This window comes from Pezoporus wallicus, unplaced genomic scaffold (genome assembly GCF_028554395.1).
Source record: "Pezoporus wallicus isolate ANWC-B61680 ecotype Strahan unplaced genomic scaffold, APGP_CSIRO_Pwel_v1 contig_16, whole genome shotgun sequence".
NCBI classification, from domain to species: domain Eukaryota; kingdom Metazoa; phylum Chordata; class Aves; order Psittaciformes; family Psittacidae; genus Pezoporus; species Pezoporus wallicus.
In genome coordinates this window covers 2,004,418-2,023,589 of record NW_026641478.1, presented here as the reverse complement: position 1 = coordinate 2,023,589, position 19,172 = coordinate 2,004,418, and the positions used below count along the sequence as shown (strand labels likewise).

Below are 19,172 nucleotides of genomic sequence, written 5' to 3'. Positions count from 1 at the left end.
AGGCAGGCCTTTAGTAGTGGAGATTCACCTCTTTGAACCGCAAATACTACTTTTAATTAAAGTTTGGAAAACCAATTTCCAAAGATTGAAAGGTGTGCCAAATTAATTTCAACCTTTTAAAAAGCAAGGCAGAATTGATAACAGAATTGAAGACCAGTCACCCAGCATCAGCTCTTGTAAACAGTGAACCAGTGAACTTGTGATTTTATGGGCAAAGAATGAGACCAAAAAAAATGTACTGAGTTCCATTTGAACCTTGCTTGGTGGAAATGTCAGTGGACTATTTTTTTTCTTATTTATGGGTTTATATGCGAGATGTTGGTGCAGTATGCTTCAATTTATGCATCACAATTTTCACTTGAAACACACCATTAGCATCACTTAGTAAAAACAAATGTACTATGTTGGTACCCATTTTGCTGTCTCGTTACCTCAGGAGTGAGATTGACAAAAAAAAAAAAAAACAAAACCCAAAAAAATAAACCAAAACCCAAGCTTTAAAAATGTAAAAACCAAACATCTCAGTTCTTAAAAACTCTTTATCAGGGTCTGTAGCAATAGGACAAGAGGTAATGGGTTCAAACTTAAACAGGGGAAGTTCTTCAAGAGCGGTGAGGCACTGGAGTGCCCAAGGAAGTTGTGAATGCTCCATCCCTGGTGGCATTCAAGGCCAGGTTGGACAGAGCCTTGGGTGACATGGTGTAGTGTGAGGTGTCCCTGCCCTGTGGTTGGGTGATTGGAACCAGATGATCTTAAGGTCCTTTCCAACCCTAACTATTCTATGATTCAAAGTCATGATTTAATCCAGTTTCTAGGGAAATGTCCCTAATGTCTCTCTGCAGGATGTCAGATGCACTAGTTGTGGCAGTTGCTTCTGCCTGCAGAGTCCATGTAGGTTGGTGTGAAACAGCTCTAAGTAACTTGAAGAAAATTAAGAATATTTAGGATGAATATCAGTAATGTTTCTGTCAGAGAAATGCAAGCTTGGTTTCTGAGACGTTTAAACATTACCTGATAAGAAAACCCCAAACAACACAACTATTAATTATCTGAACTAGCAATCTGGAATATATTAAGTCCAGGCACTTTTATTATCACTTCATAAATATTCCTGTTTTCTCACCTCAGATTCTTGTAAGGAAAGAGCAGCTCATGAAAATATATCTCTGAAAGAGCTCAATAGTGTCATTGCATGGGCGAGCAGGTTTTTTTAAAGCTCAGTTGTAACTTTGAGTAAAGGAGATGGAAAATGTGGGAGTGGAAGAGGCGGCACTTGGCCATGCTGTGGTTCCCAGGGCAGCAGCCAGGAGAACCCCTGGGCAGGGAAGGGAGCCGTGAGAGGGTGAAGAGGCTGAGGGACATCCCAGCTTGATTTCATTTGGTTATTTTATTTGTACGCTAGATTCAAAATTGTTGTCTTTGAAGATAACAGCAGGTAAGAATTATTTAATGGACAGGAGATACAGGATAGAATACTGTTAATAGATTGTCGTATCACCCTACTCCCACCCACAGGTTCAGTTCCTTTAACAAGAGATTTTACGAGTTAGGTGGTAATTCATTAAACACTCTCCACAATGCTGAAGCTGTGTCAGGGTACTGTGTGAGCCCAGGACTCCTTGAGGGCAGGGGACATCAGGGCAGGGCCTGGCACCCCAGGCCTGTCTCACCACCCCAGCCAGGGAGACGTGGTCGGGCCCAGCAAGGGGAACCTGGGATGGCCATGCTAAATCATTTTTGACCGTTGCATGTTTCTTTGGCCTTGAAGCTGGCAGTGGTAAGACAACAAGGCTGCCATCACTACCCATTGGCACAACTTGTGAAGACACCACATGAAGGAGCTGAATCATCAGCTGTCACTCCACCCCATCTCAGCGTTTGCTCTAGGCCATCTCATCAGCTGTCACTCCATCCCACTTCCCTAGGCTCCCACACATTCTTTGTGACATTCTTCCTGCCTTCCTGAAAAACTGCTTGGTACACCCTCTGTTTTTGTTCCCAAGCCATGTTACAGGGGCAGATGACTGTGAATGGGATGAATTACAATTTTGGGACGGGTCAGCTCATTGAAGAGAGAGAAATAGTCTCATTCCTGTCACCAGCGAACTTGTGTTGAACTCAAAGTGTATTGTGAGCAGCAGCAGGTGGTTGTTTACTATGTGTGATTTACAGCTGTGAAAAACCCAAGATGTTACAATAATATGCACCTTGCCCTTAAAGGTCAAGACTTTATGAGATATAAATGCTGCAAGAACAACGTTAAGGGAAAACATTAATCACTTGTGAATACAGTACTCTGGCATATGTAAGATTTAATGAGAGATTTAAAGAAGGCACTGGTCTTACACGTTTTGAAGATGCATGCAGAAATATCTGGACAAACGTTTCCTAGGACATATAAAAAGAAGCCTTGCTATTTTCATACGGAGAACTCAGGATACAGTTTGAGTTGTATAGGATATTATATGTTGAGGGATACAAGCTGAAGTAAAATGCAGGCTCTTTTCAGATAAAGCACTTTTCTAATTAAAAAATGAATGATTTGTTTAGGTTTGCTGTTCAGATGAAACCAATCAAGACACAGGAACAGCTCAGCAAGGTACGTGCACAGCTGTTTATTCCTCTGTGCTGTGACGTTTGCACTCACATTGAAGGCAGAAAAATATCTATGGCACATGCACAGACTGATAATCTAGCCTGTATTTTTAGAATGTTATCTTGGGCTAAGCATTTCACTGTTAAGAATGACATCAGTTATAAAGCTGCCAGTCTTAGTCACTGCTGTCTGCTCTGGTTAGATGACTTTGCAGCAGCCATTCCATTTTTAGAAGTGCTGGGCCAAACTTGGCATTGACTTGCACCCTCTGAAGTTTTATTGAAGTTGGTGAAATAGCAGTACAGGGCATGAACCCACAGTTCATCTTATCTGTGACTGAATGGAGGACATAAAAACATTATTTTGTTTGGGCAGATTCTTTAACTTTCCCATGGGAGGACACTCTAGTTAAAATAGGTTGTTTTCCTTTATCAAAATATTAAAAAAAAAGAATTAAAATTAAAGATCAAAACAATTTTACTAAAGTCTTGTTTAGTAAAAGATTTAAAGATTTTCATTTAGTATGGTGTTATTATAATTTGTCATGCTAGGTCTTGTGCTCCCATTTCTTTTTGGTGAGCTGAGTTTTCTGCCCAAATATATCTGCCACAGTTCATCATTGTCCTCTCCTGTTTTAAAGGGGGTCAGGCTTCAATATTTTCCAGTTTTTCAGCTGTCATTTCTATAATATTTCCCCAAGATGATCAGGCACTGTTCAATAAAGACTTTTCTTGGCAACTCGTTTGTCTCCTGGAAGCGATTTTGATGTAATTATTTCAATTGGTGCTAACGTGCACAACTGCTCAAGAAACTGGAGTCACATAGTATTCTGCATGGCCAAATCTACTTAGTCTCCTGGTGTACAAATGTTTGTACTTATGTACCCCTAAAGTACCTTTAGAGTGTCATAGTGTGCAGTGTAGGTATCCAGTGCATCAGCATATGTATGCTATGCCATATGTGTATAGAGATATCACATAAATATCAGGGATAGTGTTCATTCTTCTAAAATACAACTTTTATTTGCTTTATGTAATGACTATGTAATATGTCCCATGTCAGATACCAGGTATCCAAGTCACATTTGGTGACACAGGTGTAGGCTTTTCAAAAAACTCTCTAGGAAAATATGTCAGGCAGAACAAGAGCTTTGCCCTGTTTTCAGTATACTGGTCTTTCTCTACCCCAGCCTTTGTCTCACCTGATACAACCTTATTTGTGTTACAGACCTTTGTATGTACAAAGGTCTGCCTATTTCATCTTTGCAGCAGTTAAAGTTTGTCTTTAAGAATTTTATGAGCATGGTGCCATTATCCTTCATGCCTTTCACGTTTACTTCTGTAATTATTTCTTTAAAAAACTTCCCGTAGTTAGAGCAGGATAAATATTACTGGAAAGGGTTGCATATTCCACTAGATGGCAGACAAACATTTGCAACCACTGCTGCAGCTTTGTAAAACACACCTCTGTTAGTTTTGCGTGGGTTCTAATAAATAGAATTTTATTATCAATTTCTAGTTTAATGAAGAATTGTTGCAATTTAGCCTTTAAATTTATTTTTTTGAAACATTTTAAAACTATAAGGAAGAATAAAAGATATGCTATTGATTGCATGACCTTGGTTCACAAAAGAGAGCTGAGATTTAGGCACTTAGCATGTATTTTATGCATTTAACTTTTACTCATATGGGATATACCAGTAGTAAAATAGCCACAGTTGAGGGAGTTTTCAGCACAGCTAACCAGTATTGTCATCTTTTTCTTTTCATTCAGAGTAGTAAAATGTACACAACTGTCTTAGTGCACCAAAGGAAGTTCTGCAACCTTCTGTGGTTCATAGCCATTTTAGCTTTTCCCTTTTGGTGTTTATGTACTTTCTGGCAGTTAATCATCAATCTACATCATTTAATACAAGAAGGCACAATCAAGATAAGGGTAGCACGTAGACTAACTGTGTGTAGGAAGAGATGCCTCCCTGACGAGGATGTACCATAGGAGCACCACAGTTTTAATCAAATACCAACTGAATAGCCACATTTATTAGATGTGGTAGATTAGGTAAGAATATTTTCCAATAGCAAAAATAGAAGGGGCAGGATGAATTCTTCCACCTGCCTGCTGGCCAGGAGCTCATCTATGTCTGTCAGGTGTTTCTGGTTCTGTTTCTTGCCTGTGGTCTCCAAAGTGAGACCACATTAGAGGGAGGATAGGGGTTTCCTAAAGTAGGATATTTAAGGGGGTGGTAAAGAAGTGACATGTTAATCTTCAGCCTCCCACCATAGATGACAATCTCTCAGGGAGAAGATGTAGCTCCCTGCATAATCAGATGAGGTTATCAAGGGTTAATTAGTGAAAAGAGAGCTGTCCCCATCTCCATCCTCCCCACAGTTCACCCACTAAGCCCTTCCCAAAATCTTTAGTAAAATTGTCATTTTATACTTTAGTGTGGTGGTGGTTTAGTGAAAAACCCAGATGATTTCAACTATCCTTAAACCTCTGTTTTTCTCTGCAGTCAATGGAGAGGCAAGCTCTTTCAGTGGAGAGGGGCAAATTGGAGCACTAAAGTTATTCTTCATCTCTGAATTGCTCTCTAAAGGAAACTCTTTTGACTGAAGAGGTAACCCAAGGAGAGTAGCATCCTGAGGCTAAGATTAGTCTTTGCAGATATTCCCATTAGATCATCTACTCTGACTTCCTGTGTTTCACAAGCCTTTGAATTTCACCCAGCAGCCTCTCTATTGAATTCAATAACTTGTGTTTAGATAAAGCATATCCAAAAAGACATTTATTCTTGAGTTGAAGACATTAATAGAGATAGTGTATCCATTGCTTCCTTTGTTGGTTTGTTCCGTAGTTAATCATCTCCACTATTAAACTTTGTGTGCCTTATTTCTTTTAATTTATCTGACTTCAGCTCAGTACACAGCTGCTTGTTATGCTTTTTCCTTCTTAACTAAAGAACCCTTTAGTCTGTGGGATTTTCTCCTGAGGGAGCTATTATAATCAAGTCACCACTCTATATTCTTTTTGATAAGCTGAAAGGATTTTCCTGTCTCTAAAGCGTTTTTCCTCTTTTCTCCAGTGCTCATTCTGGTCTTCTCTGCAGCCTGTGGTGGTTTCGCCTTCCCTTCTGTCTGATAGCGATCTCACCTGTGCTGTGGGTGGAGATAAGATCAGTCTAGCCTATTCACTCTTTTGCTCCGCTATCACACCCAAGGTTCCCTTTGAGCTATGCTTTCTCAAAGATCCCCTAAGTCCTTTCTGGAGTTACTGTTTTGCAGAATGTGATCCTCCATTTTTCACGTATGGCCCAACTTGTTCCTGGTTGTTTAGCTTTTCATGTGTCTGTGTTAAAATAGATTTAATCTGAATCGGTCCACTTTTTGAACAGGTCAAAATCCTTCTGTCTGTCTTGTCTTTACATTTACCACTCTGCCAGTTTTTGTGTAATCCACAAATGTATCAGCAACAACTTTTTCATTTAGTTCCAGTTTATCCATGATAAAGTATCAGCACAGCTACTGAACCTTGCATCACCCTGCTAAAATCAGGATGGGTGCTCCTGCTTTATATAACAAGAGTGTGCTCTTGCATTATGTAATACAGCCACAGTGTGTGCTTATGTATATGTCCTGTCCTTAATTAAATCAAATCTCAACAATATCTTTGCTTTTGTGAACTGAATTGTGGAATATTTAACCATTTCTGAATCCTGTGAAAGGAATTTTTACTGTGATTGTTTAGGCCATAAGACAAAACAAAAAATAAGAAGAAAAAGCTGTCAGGCTTTCTAAAGTTGAAACTCCCTACAAAAGTCTGAAAGTATGCTGTTACAGATAGAGTGACTGCAGATGGAAGTGTCTTGATTATAAACCAAATTAAGCATGAAGTTTTATTTAACAAGACCTATTTTCTACAAAACCATGTTGACCATCGTTAATTGCATTCATTCCTTTAATTTTTGTATTAATTGAATCCCGCATCAGATTACTAGCTTTTCCATTAATTTTCCCTGGGTTTTTTGTGATAATTACTGGCCTTCAGTTAGCTGGGTCGTCACAGTGCCCTTTCAAAAGAATGGTAAAATATTAGTGCTAATTCAAGATTTCTCGTATTTATCCAGATTTTTAAACATATAGCACTAGACTAAAGATCTTTGCTTAAGTTTTCCCACTATTTTCCCTAACTGTACGTAAGTAGCTCCTTTGTAGTTCCACGTATGTGTACATTAGTATATGATGTATTTTAATACTTTTACTGTTTGTATTTTTTTTATGTCTTACACTTTTGACTACTGTTTATAAAAAGTAATCAGAGCACTTCCCTGATACAAGACAGTAACCAAGTATGGAAATGAATTTGGTTTTTCCTGTTTAAAATGAAAATTAAGACATTCCTAATTATTGTGGATACCTTTTGTTCTACAAACTTAGAACTGTTGAAAAAGAATCCTGTCATTAGGGCTGTCTGTATGGGCGTCACCAGATGGCACTGTTGCAAGTGTCTTGTTGATTCTTTTGTCTAGAAGAGACTATATAAAAACAGGCCTTGAAAGCTATACTTATTTTTTGTTTATTTTTCCCTTACAGTAGCATAGCCCAAATCTATCATAAGCTAAATATTTTCTCACAGGCATTGTAGTAGTCCAAAGATTTTGCTTATGAACTAGCTAAACATACTCTCAGACTACAAACCTCTCAAGAGGCAGGCAGCCTAAGCGTTGGCCAAGACTATGATGTTCTTCAATTATCCACAATGTTTTTGGAAAGTAAGAGTCATTATTTAGAGTGCAAGAAGTTTAAGCAGCCTAGCGACATTCAATGCATGCTGAACTACAAAAATATGGGAAAGACATTCTGTATTTGCTGCTCTGAGTCAGAAATGTAGGGACATTTATAATGTTTCGTTATATGAATTGAGAAGAAAAGGGGGAGTGATAAAGTTATTTTAATGTAATGCAGCTTTTGATAAAGTTCTGAAGAAGTTCACAAGCCAATTTCAAATCTGACACACAGAGAAGAATAGTAAGTCAGGACTGACAAAGACAGTGACAGTAGAAGTATGTGGCTGTGTAATGAAGCTCGTACAGCTCTTACACTGCTGTACTTATCAACCTGCTCATTGTTGTAAATTAATATGAAGCATAAAAATTGAAGGAATATAGGGAATACTACTGCAACTATACATATGACTTTTATGGGATTTGTATTGCATATTTCCAATAAAATTATTTTCATGTGTTTGTAAAGCTGTCAATCTAGCTCCACCTGTTTAGAACCTCTATAATTAAGCCTTATTTATTTATTTGCTACTCAGTATCAGAATTATGCATGGTTATGTACATTTGAAATATTCTTGCCTAATCTTTATTTTGCAACATACATATTATAAATGTGGAGCCTAGTACTTGACACTTATTTAGCACCTGGTTAAACACCATTAAACTACTTGACACTGAATGTGTGATGGTATTTTCTCAATTAAAATGTCTGTTGGCATTCAGTAGAATAAAGATAATCAATTTCATGGAGAAGGTCCTCATAAAACATCTGTCCAGGTGTAACCTATCCCAGCAAAGCAAAAAGAAATTTTAATAATATTTATCAAAATGCATAATCTTTGTATTTTATATATTATATTCCTATAATGTCTTATTCCTCATAAATTAGACTCCCACCTCAGCATAATTCCCTGAGGAACTGTTTGGTACATCAGCATTCATAAAATCCTTTTTCATATAAAACAAAGTACAGGAATGTTGGTATATACACTAGCATAAAGTTTGGGTTTTAAAGTCATGTCCAGAATACTTGCTCTGTAAATAGCACAGAATACCATATGTCTCACTAGAAGATGGAGGCCTAACCAATGCTGCCAGTCTTGTACAAGTGTTTCCTAGAGTGCAAATGTTTAAGATGGAATGTTAAATTAAACAAATATTTTAATTGCTTCTGTAAACTTATTCGTAGCCACTTCAAGATCACTGGCTTGCTATGTGTCAATCTGACTTTCCATTTTCAAGTAGGCGGCCATGTTATATGCCAATGATTTTGCTACATCTGCAAGGAAATAAAAACTATTGTTAGAACACAATATTGAGCTATATATGAAAAAGAAAAATCCCTCATTATGTCAGGAGCAAAGTGGGGGAGGGAGTTATAATTTCTTTTGAGGCCAAAGCAACTACCTAGGCATTCAGGAGCATTTCAGCAGCTAACATCTCTTGCAGCCCTGTGCTGTGAGTAGTAGGAGTCACTCTGTCTTTTATGAGGCCCTGGATATAGTTTTCTAGCTCTCCTGGATGTATCTCAAATTGCCAGTTTAAATACATTGATGAATAAGGGCCTTCAGGTAAAGGTACAAAGGTGTTTCAGATACTAGGGAGATAAAAGCCACATGTAAGTTCTTCAGTGGATTTCTCCTGTTGTTTGTCCACAGCTGCATTTTTCCCTGTATCCTTAGCCAGAGATAATCGTACTCATCTTACTCTTTATGTTCTTTAGTGGTCGTTTACATGCCATCCTCACTACACTTTTTACTCATTTATGTGCTTGCTGTTGCTGGGTTAAGGATAATATTTTCTCAGGCCACAGCTGAAATGCTAATTCATATAGTACTTCTGTCACCTCCAAGGTGGATTATTGTAATTCCTTTCTGGTGTCTACCTGATTGTAAAACTTCACAAGTTCTGTTTTACATAAAATGCTTCAGCTGACATGCTTATTCATCTTAAACCAAATTAGCATATCATTCTGGTCTTTTGATCCATGCCATGGCTGCCAGTTAGAGTAGTGCTTCCTTCCTATACGACCTGGCATGCACTGATGCATGATGATGGATTCTGACCACAAGTATTAACACAAGCATACGGTTTAGACTGTAATATTGCCTTGCTCCTTTTGAACACTTTGTCTTTTTCTTTGCTTTATGTTGATGTGCTAACAATTTTAATAGCCATGTTCAAGAATAATTAATGCATTCCTAGATGTTAGGAATGGGAATTCCTTAGGCATTTTAGTTTAAGTAATATGTTCTCTAGCTGTAGAAAATCAGGTTGTAAAGTGCTCTTCTAAATGAGGCTTTTACTAGACAAACAGGACTCTGCTGTTTGCTATTTCCACTGTAGGGAATGAAGCCCAAATGTCATTTCCCCTGAAACTGAAACACTTCCATGGTGAATATCACTGAAGCACAAAACTGTTTCTATTTTATATCTACAGGAAAATAATTTGAATTTCACTGATCAAAATATAATTAATAAACTATTATTATTTGAAATGATCTTATTTAAGAAATGTTGATGATAAGGAACGAATTCCTCAGAGTGTTAGTGGATTCTTTCTCCTATATAGCCCATGAAAGTGTTCATCCTGTTTCTGCTTTGGATTACATTCCTGTCTTGAATATGTTTATTTTCCCCTTATAAGTTACAGAAGAATTCCCATGCACTTGAATATTTTGGGGTGGAGGCCTGTTTCCCCCATGCTAGAACCTGACTTTGCAGATATTTATCTTGGATGTTCACCGTGACTAACTTCACATTTGAGGTTTACTGCTGAGCTAGTTGCCTTGGGCATGTTTGTTTGTTGGTGGAGAGACACAGTTTTGGGGCACAGTCTGACTTGTTTTAGATTACTGTTATGGATAAATCAAATTATATTAATCTGCTAATTATCTATATTGAATGAGACACAGCCTTTTCTTATTGATCAGATGAATTCTATTCTCAAAGGCACAACTACCATTATTCATGTAGTACTTCTGCTGAGTTCAGTGGTCGTATGTATAAATGTTCACAGGCTGAGCAGCTTATACTACAAATATCTAAAAGCTATCTGATTGGGAAACTGTCTGTAAATCACATAGTAACTAAAAGACACAAAAGTAAATTCTCAACTATTATTATAATCTGACGGCTATTCAGTGCTTTTTCCATACTTACTAGTGAATTACACCTATATTAGGTGAGAAAAAGAATAAACCTGCAAAGTACAGTGCATATATATATATGTGCTTATACAAAATAAAAATGTTACATGTGTACATAGTACTATGTATTTTTGATTCTAGTCTATAGATTGAAAAAAAACCACAACACAAAGGGATGTAGTCACTTGGTAAACAACCTGGGCCACATTCTCCTTGTCCTACATGAATATGTGCATGAATAATGAGACCCATTTGTTTTTGGCCTTCTTTGTAGCAGAACTAAAATTAAAGAGAAGAGCATCTTAAATTCCTTCTGCTATAATGCTTTTAATCTCAGAAAACTTTAGAAACTTGCGTGATATGAAAGCCAGCATTTTTATACTTAGGTATAATTATTTGAAAAATTAAATTGAAATATAGCTTTGAAAACACTGAAATAGAGTTGTTATTTAGTAAAATGGTTATGTTATTTTTGGTTAGATTGCCCATGCCTCACAAGTAGTGAATAAGTCATATTTACTTTTTGCAAAGAAATTTAAGCAATTACATTTTCTGAGCAAGTACAACATTCCATGTTACTTGGCTATTAAGTTTTCTCATACACACTGCTATTTAGAGGTGAAAACAGAAAAAGGTCAAAAAAGTAAGAATATGTAAGTAAGAATGTAATATAGGTTGAAATTCCTGAAATGTCTAACATAAACAAGTATCTCTAGAAAGTTACTGTGTATTTTTTCTTAAATAAGCTCCTACACACATATATGCTTAAATATACACTATGTAGTTAGATTTCTTTGTACTATTGCATAAAGACTGAAGTGCACTGGCACATCTACTATTGATCCTGTTTGCCATGAAGATTAAATCTTGATGTATTCATAGAGTTACAATGAAATACAAACATGTATGCACACATATGTACCACCAATTATAAAAACTGATATACACAGTGGAATATTCTAATGGGCTGGTCCTCTGTTTATTCTCAAAATTCTTTCCCTCAGGCTCCATTTCTGCTACTGTACCATCTCAAGTGGATTTGAATTTGAAAGCGTTCTTTAGTTTTTAATGTTAATGGATGTCATTGCACTATGGCTCTACAAGAGAGAAGAATATTACTATCAAATAAAAATACTAAAGTTTTGAAGAAGATGTTAAGTCACAGCTCTGATAAAAACAAGAATGCTTTCATTTTTGCACATGCAAACAAATTAATCTTGCTCTATAAAGGGAATTTATTTATTTATGCAGAAGGTATACGAACGCTTGTTTAAATGTGCAAAGTAAAGTAATGGGATGAAATTACTATTGATAAGAAATTATAATTCATATTACAGTAACACCCTGAACAAAGTCAAGACCTATTCTGAGTTCAGCATAGAATGAAAGAAGACCATTCTGGTGTTTCTTAAAATTTGACTTATCCTAGTAATGGATATTAAAAAAAATAATAGCTAGGCAATAATCCATCCTCAATGAGGATTCAGTTAAACCTTGTAGCAGAAATTGCTTTTTGGTTCAGCCTATTTATTTTAAATCTAGGACTCTCTTGTTTGAGATTTTAGAAGAAAACCGTTTTTTATGCAGATTGCAGTGTAATTGGTGAATAGTGCCAGTATTTGTTTACATAAGATTTGGTAGAAGGAAAGTATCTGAGTTCATACCAAAAATACCAGCAAGTTGTATGCTATACCGTAAATCATGCTGTACACATTAAAAGGTTTCATATATTCAAATGTTATTTTCAGAAACCAGACACTCTGGGAGAATAACATGTAGGTCATGAATTAGGTTTTGTCTTTTATTTTCCTATTAGCACTTGTTGTCTTTTTTTTTTTTTTTTATATTTGGTACAAAAGTAATAGAAATTATAAATGACCTTGCATTTCAAGAGCTTGGGGTCTGGATATTTTAGCCCTTGCTTTTATGAACACTTTTTATTCCCACAAACAAGCCTACCGGTGTCTGTAAAATTTTGCATGTTGTTATTGCTCATTTTAGGAAAGAACTAAGAATTGTGCCTTTGGACCTTGCACACATGAAAACGAAGCTGTAAGGGAAATCGGTATGAATCAGAGTTTTGGGATTTTTTTCGAAAGTATGGCAGAGAAAAACTAGTAATATTGAGTGTGGTGCTCACCGAAATGAGAAAAGTAACAATGAAATACGAACTTCGTATGCACTTTGACATTTGTGTGTAGTGAATTAATGCTAGAATGCATAAAATATTTTGTTCTGATTATTTGCTAGGAAAAACCCAGGCAGCCAATGGTTCAGTTATTTAATATATTAAATAAGAAGTTATGTAAGTATGGTTTTCCAGCTCTCTCTCTCCTTGATCTTTGAAGTGTGTCACTCTTTCATTTTGCCATTCAACAGCCTGACATGCAAAAGCTTTGTTCAGACAGTTTAATTTAATCACTGCCACTGGTTCAACAAGATGATAAAATCCCCTATGCTGTACAACATCCAACATCCAGCTCACTGTTATCTGATAGTGTTTGAAGCTCCTCTCATGAATGTATGCTGATAACACAAGAACTCCAAACATGTCATAAACAATATATTAATACCCTTGATTGAATTCCATTAGAATAAGAACGAGATGAAGTTTAGGCCGTCCAAGCGGGCCAATGTAATAAAATGTAATTTGGACTAATCTTTCCAGAGAATGCCTTGTTTTTGAAGCTGACAGTCTCCCATCACAAGCAGAAGTAATTGCTTGTTGAATACACTGGGAACTCCTTTGAATTCTAGCCTTTGTACTTTGTGCACCTTCCAGGTGTCTCCTGCAGCAGACAATCTACCCTTTTGTTTCAGGGGAGAGACGCCAGGACCACAAATAATGAAATAGGCAGGGCTTGTTTTAATGAACGGTGGGAGGCCGGATGGAATTTCTGGGAGCTTAAGAGGGGCTGTTTGAGGCAAAAACAAAGCAAAGGACTTGATAGGTAATGTTAATTCAAGTAATCCGTTTCCTTAAATTGAATCAGGAAGAGGTAAGAAAGTATTTTAGCCAGTGCATACCTATAGATATCAGAAAGAATACAAATCAATCTGTCTCTGGAGCAGATCTTTTCACAAGGGAGGAGCAACACCAAGAACTTGTTTAGCTGGAAAATTTAACTGGTTTAAACTGGAATTTTGAGGGTGTGTAATTTGTTAAATTGATATGGTTTACATACAAAACATTTTTCTTGGCTTTTATTAGCTAACAAGAATTTCTTAGATTATTTCAGAAGCAGTAAACTAAAAAAAGGCAGCACTATGAATTTGTTATAAATAGTAATGAATTTGTTACTGATTTGTTTTCAGCAATTGCTACTTTTTATTTAAAAATTGGCAAGCACTGACAATATTCCTCCTGCTATAGAAAACCTATGAAGAAAGAGATATTTATAAATTAAATGCTTAAAGAAAAAAGAGGAGTCTCTGCTTAGAAGAAACTATAGCTTTACTTTGTTTTGCTTGTTTTCTGTTTAGTACAGCTGGGTCACTTCTAAATCTCAGGAGCTGTAGGATAAGGACAACCCAAATACAAAGAAATAGTAAAACTAGGTGTTTGGACAGCAGTCACTGCAAATGGTTGCAAGTTTATTCATAGATCAGGTCTGTGAACATTTATATTGCGCTCTTTGGCACTTTACAATCTGGTCCTGTAAATGGTTTTTTAGTCCTTCTTCTCAAAAAAAAAAAAAAAAATCAGAATTGCATCATCATGGTTATGTATGAAGAATGCTTGTTCCCTATTCAAGAAGCATTTAATTCCAGATGAGGAAAAGTGTGTTTCCACTACAAGAAGCTGACTTTTCAGTTTCAGTGTGGACTTTCCCTCATTGGAACTCAGACTACTGCCACGGGATCTCTACCTTTTATCCCAATTACAGATTGTTGGTTCTGCTGCTTGCAGAATTCCCTCACAGCTGGTGAATGGTGCTACAAATCCACCTCTGCTCTGAAAAAGTAGGCTGGCACTATTTCCCCATTCAGACTCTGTTTTCTACCATTTACCAAGCTTTTAGCTCTGTTACGTGTACACCAAAATATCAGCTGAGATTATTGAGATTGCTCTTGTGAAAATACTTGATGCAACTAATAAAATTCAAAAGCATCTTAACAGCTTGGTACCTTACTTCCTCATAGCAGTTTGTGCAGGTGGATTAAATTAATTTATTTTTCTCTCCCCCTCTCCCATAACTGAGGAGACACAATATTGGTTTTGGCAGAAGCATGGCTTCAAGGTTGTTCTGTTTATCTCGGTAAATACATGTAGTTCTCAGCACAATCATGACAGTACTTTCAACATTTCCTATTCTCTTTCCAAGAAGTTGCAAAATACATCTACTTGAGGAAGGGTAATAGCTGTAATCTTAATCTGGGGCAATTTGAAATAAATACATCTGGCATAGCACACAGATAAACACTGATTATGACAGAATTGTTTTCTGTAATATTTCAGCTCCTTTTAGGCTGGAATCTGCAAACACATATGCTCAACTTAAAATCTGTGAAATCAGCTGCATCTCACTGTAGCTGCTTGTAAATTTAGAGGAATAAAATGCTTGGGGAAAGGAAATGTAAAGTGCTGGATTAAGAACTTCAGTGCTGCGTTTTGGGTGTTTGTGATATGCACAACATATATCAACAGCTATTAAAATAAGTTTCAGGAAAGAATTCTAGAGATTGATTGTTTCTTCAAAAATTACTCCAAAAATCAATCAGAACTGTCTTAGAAATATGCCTACTATGCACCAAGATCTAGTTTTCCTTTTTTTTAACAAAATTTATCAATCCATTAAGAGGAGACAAGTAAACAAAAATGAATTGTCATTTGTGTTATTTTATTAGTGTCACATGAGATTACAGCATATTATTGATTTGAGAATATTTTACCCAAGGAGACTTGTTTTAACATGAACAAGTCAGGATCAATACCGGATATGCATTCATTTTCATAAAAAGCTACAAGGCAATATTTTTTTTACAAATCCCATGACTATACTTATAGCTCTGTAAAAAAAATATCATTGTGACCAAATGAGGACCTAGCTAAGATTTAATTATTAAAAAATGGATTATTATTTGCGCTGTTGCTTACTTTCCCAGGTGTATTATTTACCGACCAAAAGTAATTTATGTGCTCACCCGGTCATAGAGTGAAGTTAGATTGCCTGTGCAATTTTTGCTGACTTTGCTGCCTTAGCTTACTTTATCAATTCTCTTTCCCCCCCCCCGCTTTTTTCATTAGAGATCGCATATAGTTTAAGAGCTGTAATCTGAAACCTTACAGCTCTAGTGGATACTTAAAAGACTCATTGATACACTTTGAAACCAAGTCAATTGAACAGCATTAGCAACAGCAGCATCTAGCCATTAGGCCATTAGGATCATTTGCCGAGGCACTAAAATTAAATATAGGGACTCTAGCAATTCCCCAATTATATTGTGTTTGTATAATGGCAGTGAAAAGGATATTATTTTAGTCAGCTCAGTGCTACTATTGCAAGAACCAAGATGCTCTCCATTTTGCAGACGTAGATATGTATTGGCCAGGACACTGACATTAATTCCCTTTGCAGGCAGAATAGATCAACACCATGGACAGAATTCAAATACTACTAGTCAATAGCAGTTTTTCAGAGTCCCCATATTTAATTTTTTTTTGGGGGGGGGGGGGGGGGGGGGGGGGTGGGGCTGTCAGCATTTAAAATAATACATGTAGGTTAAAATACCATCTAGAAAAAGATATTGAGGAGGGACAGTATATGATGCAGAGTCAAGGGAAGGAAATTCCTTACCTCAGTTAGCTGTCCCATACAGCTGTGACTCTTCTGGTTTAGCCTCCCACATGTAGCTCATATCTTCACGATTCCCTGGAGATAAAGCTTCCTAGAAAAAGAGAAAATATGATCCACAATCATGAAAAAAAAAAAGATAAGGGAAGTTCTGATGTAGGGCTAGGAGTCAGCTATAAACACACTTCTTCCATTTTGAGTTGAGTGCAATCCTCTATTGCAGTAAGAGAAAAGGAAACTATTAACACTTCAGTCATGAGTTACTTTTGTTTCCCAATGCACACCAAGTTGTACTAAAATTGAATGGTGGTAATAGCAATATAAGAATGGCTGTATTGTGGTGAAGAAGAAATCCCATTAGCCAAGTTTAACACAGCCAACAGCAAGTGCCTAGAGTAGTGCGTGAGGGGATACATGCCTAGCACACCTTTCACTGATTTGCAGCTCAGGGACTTTTGGATGCAATGGTCAGATTTTTGTACATGCTAGACTTTCATTTCTTTCTTCACTAGTTTGTCCCTTTGCTTTTTGAACCTATATAACCATTAAGCATCCATAAAACTCTTGTGGTTAAGTGATCTGCAGTTTAACTATGATTTATGAGAAAAAAAAAAACACACCCTTTGTTTGACACTTGTGATCTGCTAATTTTGTGTAAGGCTCTTCCCATCTTTTATTAAGAAGAACAGCGTGGGACTGCTTTATTTCTCCTAGACACTCAGAATTTATAAACCCTGTGGCATATCTTTTCGGTGCTGAAGGATCCTAATTTATTTAGCTGTTCTTTGCATGGGAACCATTCTATACCTTTTTCTCTTTCTCACTCCTCCCTCATTTTTAGTGCTACTGTATCCTTTTTGACACTGGGTTCCAGCACTACATGTACCATTCAGGGTATGCATCCATCAGTGTCTTGGCAATGTTTCAGTTTCATTCTTTCCATTCTACAACTCATGAGTTCAGCAGCTCATCTGTTTTTTCCATCTGTACTAGTTAGACTAATAATTTTATTATCTCTGTGTACATAACCAGATAATGACCACTGCAGTGCTATATTTATCTGAGCATGAGATGATGGTTTTATATCTCTAATACTGGATTTAGATACTGCTATACAGGCAGATTTTTTCACTAAGTGTTCCTGAACTATGAGATGGTGCTAGTTTACATTTTCTTTCAGTGAAAAATAAAAACATCATAGAAGACCAGAAAACCTGGTCTTGCATCAAGCAGTCACAATTTAATTCCAGTTTAATTCAGTGGAAGAAAAAGCTGAATTATATCTGTAGCTAGGTATCTTAATTTCTGAGTGGATTCAGGCAGTCATATCTACAGCAGACTTGTAATTTCCTTTAGTTAAAAATACAGAAATTGGAGTTTGTATGCAAAGAATATGGAGAGACATGTAGGAAAGTACCCCAGTCTGACTGGAAAGATTAGATGTCTTGAAAAGAATTTTAAGGAGAAGCAGAAAATATAAGTGAGAGGTGAAAGAAATTTTCAAGGAAAGAACCTCAGAACAAAAGTGAATTCTGAAAGCATAGGAGCCATATTCCCTGTAGCAAGTACTTACACCTGGGATAGCGAAAGGGTAGTCCTAACAATTCATGTCATTCCCTCTAGTTCTGGTTTTCTTACTAGTGCTGTTATTCTTACTTTTCTCTAATGCTGCTTCTCTACTGCTTTTCATCTCTCTGACACTCTTCCTGTGTTGTTTATTTTCAACACTCAGTCAGGTTAGGCACCTCCACTGAATTCTGGCAAGGAGTTAACCTTCTTCTTTCAATACAAAATAATTTATTCACCAGCATATAGTTCTGTGTCTTTTCATTCTTCCTCCTATTGTCACTACCTTAATTCAATACCTTAAGAAAATGACCTCTTCTTTTGTCCCCTTTCAGTCTTTCTCACACAGTCCTGGTGGTTACAGTTGTAGTCTACTTTATTACTGGAGTTAACATTTATTTTAATTTTGGTATTTTGGATTTTTGGATTAGAAAATCCCTTACCTTTTCTGTAAAACACATTTGCCCAGAAGATGATGGTTTCTAAACACTACTTTCATTTCTGACCTTCTCTTCCACAAAGTACTTGAGAAAATACAATTTCCTCACCTAAGCAGTCATCTCACAAAACAGCATTAAAAAAAACAAATAAACTAAAAAAGGCAGCTTTCAAATGGTGTTTGTTCTTGTTCTGGCTAAATGAATGGTTTACAGAAAAAAAACTCCAAAAGGCTGTGTTGAAGTGGGAAGGCCTGGAGAAAGAACAAGGAGAAAGGGGAGGCCTGAGATGGTGAGAAGACCTGCTGTAAGAAGATACCCCCTCCCCGATATAAGGTATATTTACCTTACATGTAATGCCACTCAAAACTGGGCACAGGCTGAGCAGCTGAAAGTGATGAGGTGCTAGAGTTATACTATGGACTAAACTAGTCTTATGCTTTTTTTAAAGGGAACTGATAGTCAATCAAATACAAAAAAAAAAAACAAAAAACTTTTTTTTTTCCTTTGTTCTTTAAGTACATTTTTGTACCTTTTTTTTGGTGGCTTTTTGTGAAAAAGGGCTTGTTTAATTACTAGAAGAATAGGTTGTTTCTACAGACATTTGAGAGAAGGCATTACATTTAGTTTAAATTTGCATTACATTTAATTTAAATTTACATTACATTTCAGCTTGAGACAACTTAATATTTTAATCTGTCCTGAGACTGTGAATGGAAATAGTGGGTGGGAAAGCTATAAGGCAAGTTAAAATGCCATTCCACTGCAGTGTGTATAAGCAGCATGTTTTCTCTTGTTAGAGAATTTACAGCAGCTCTGAGTTTTCATGAAGTATGTAATCAACCTATG

The 19,172-nt window shown here is 36.5% G+C and overlaps 1 long non-coding RNA gene across 1 annotated transcript; it reads left to right on the top strand.

The window, feature by feature from the left end:
- The first annotated feature begins 908 nt into the window (after positions 1-908).
- Positions 909-16,064, top strand: LOC130607172 (uncharacterized). Its single transcript, XR_008974171.1, has 4 exons — positions 909-1,435; positions 14,009-14,134; positions 14,413-14,488; positions 14,985-16,064. It is a non-coding gene; the product is annotated as an uncharacterized LOC130607172 (long non-coding RNA).
- The last annotated feature ends 3,108 nt before the right edge of the window (positions 16,065-19,172 follow it).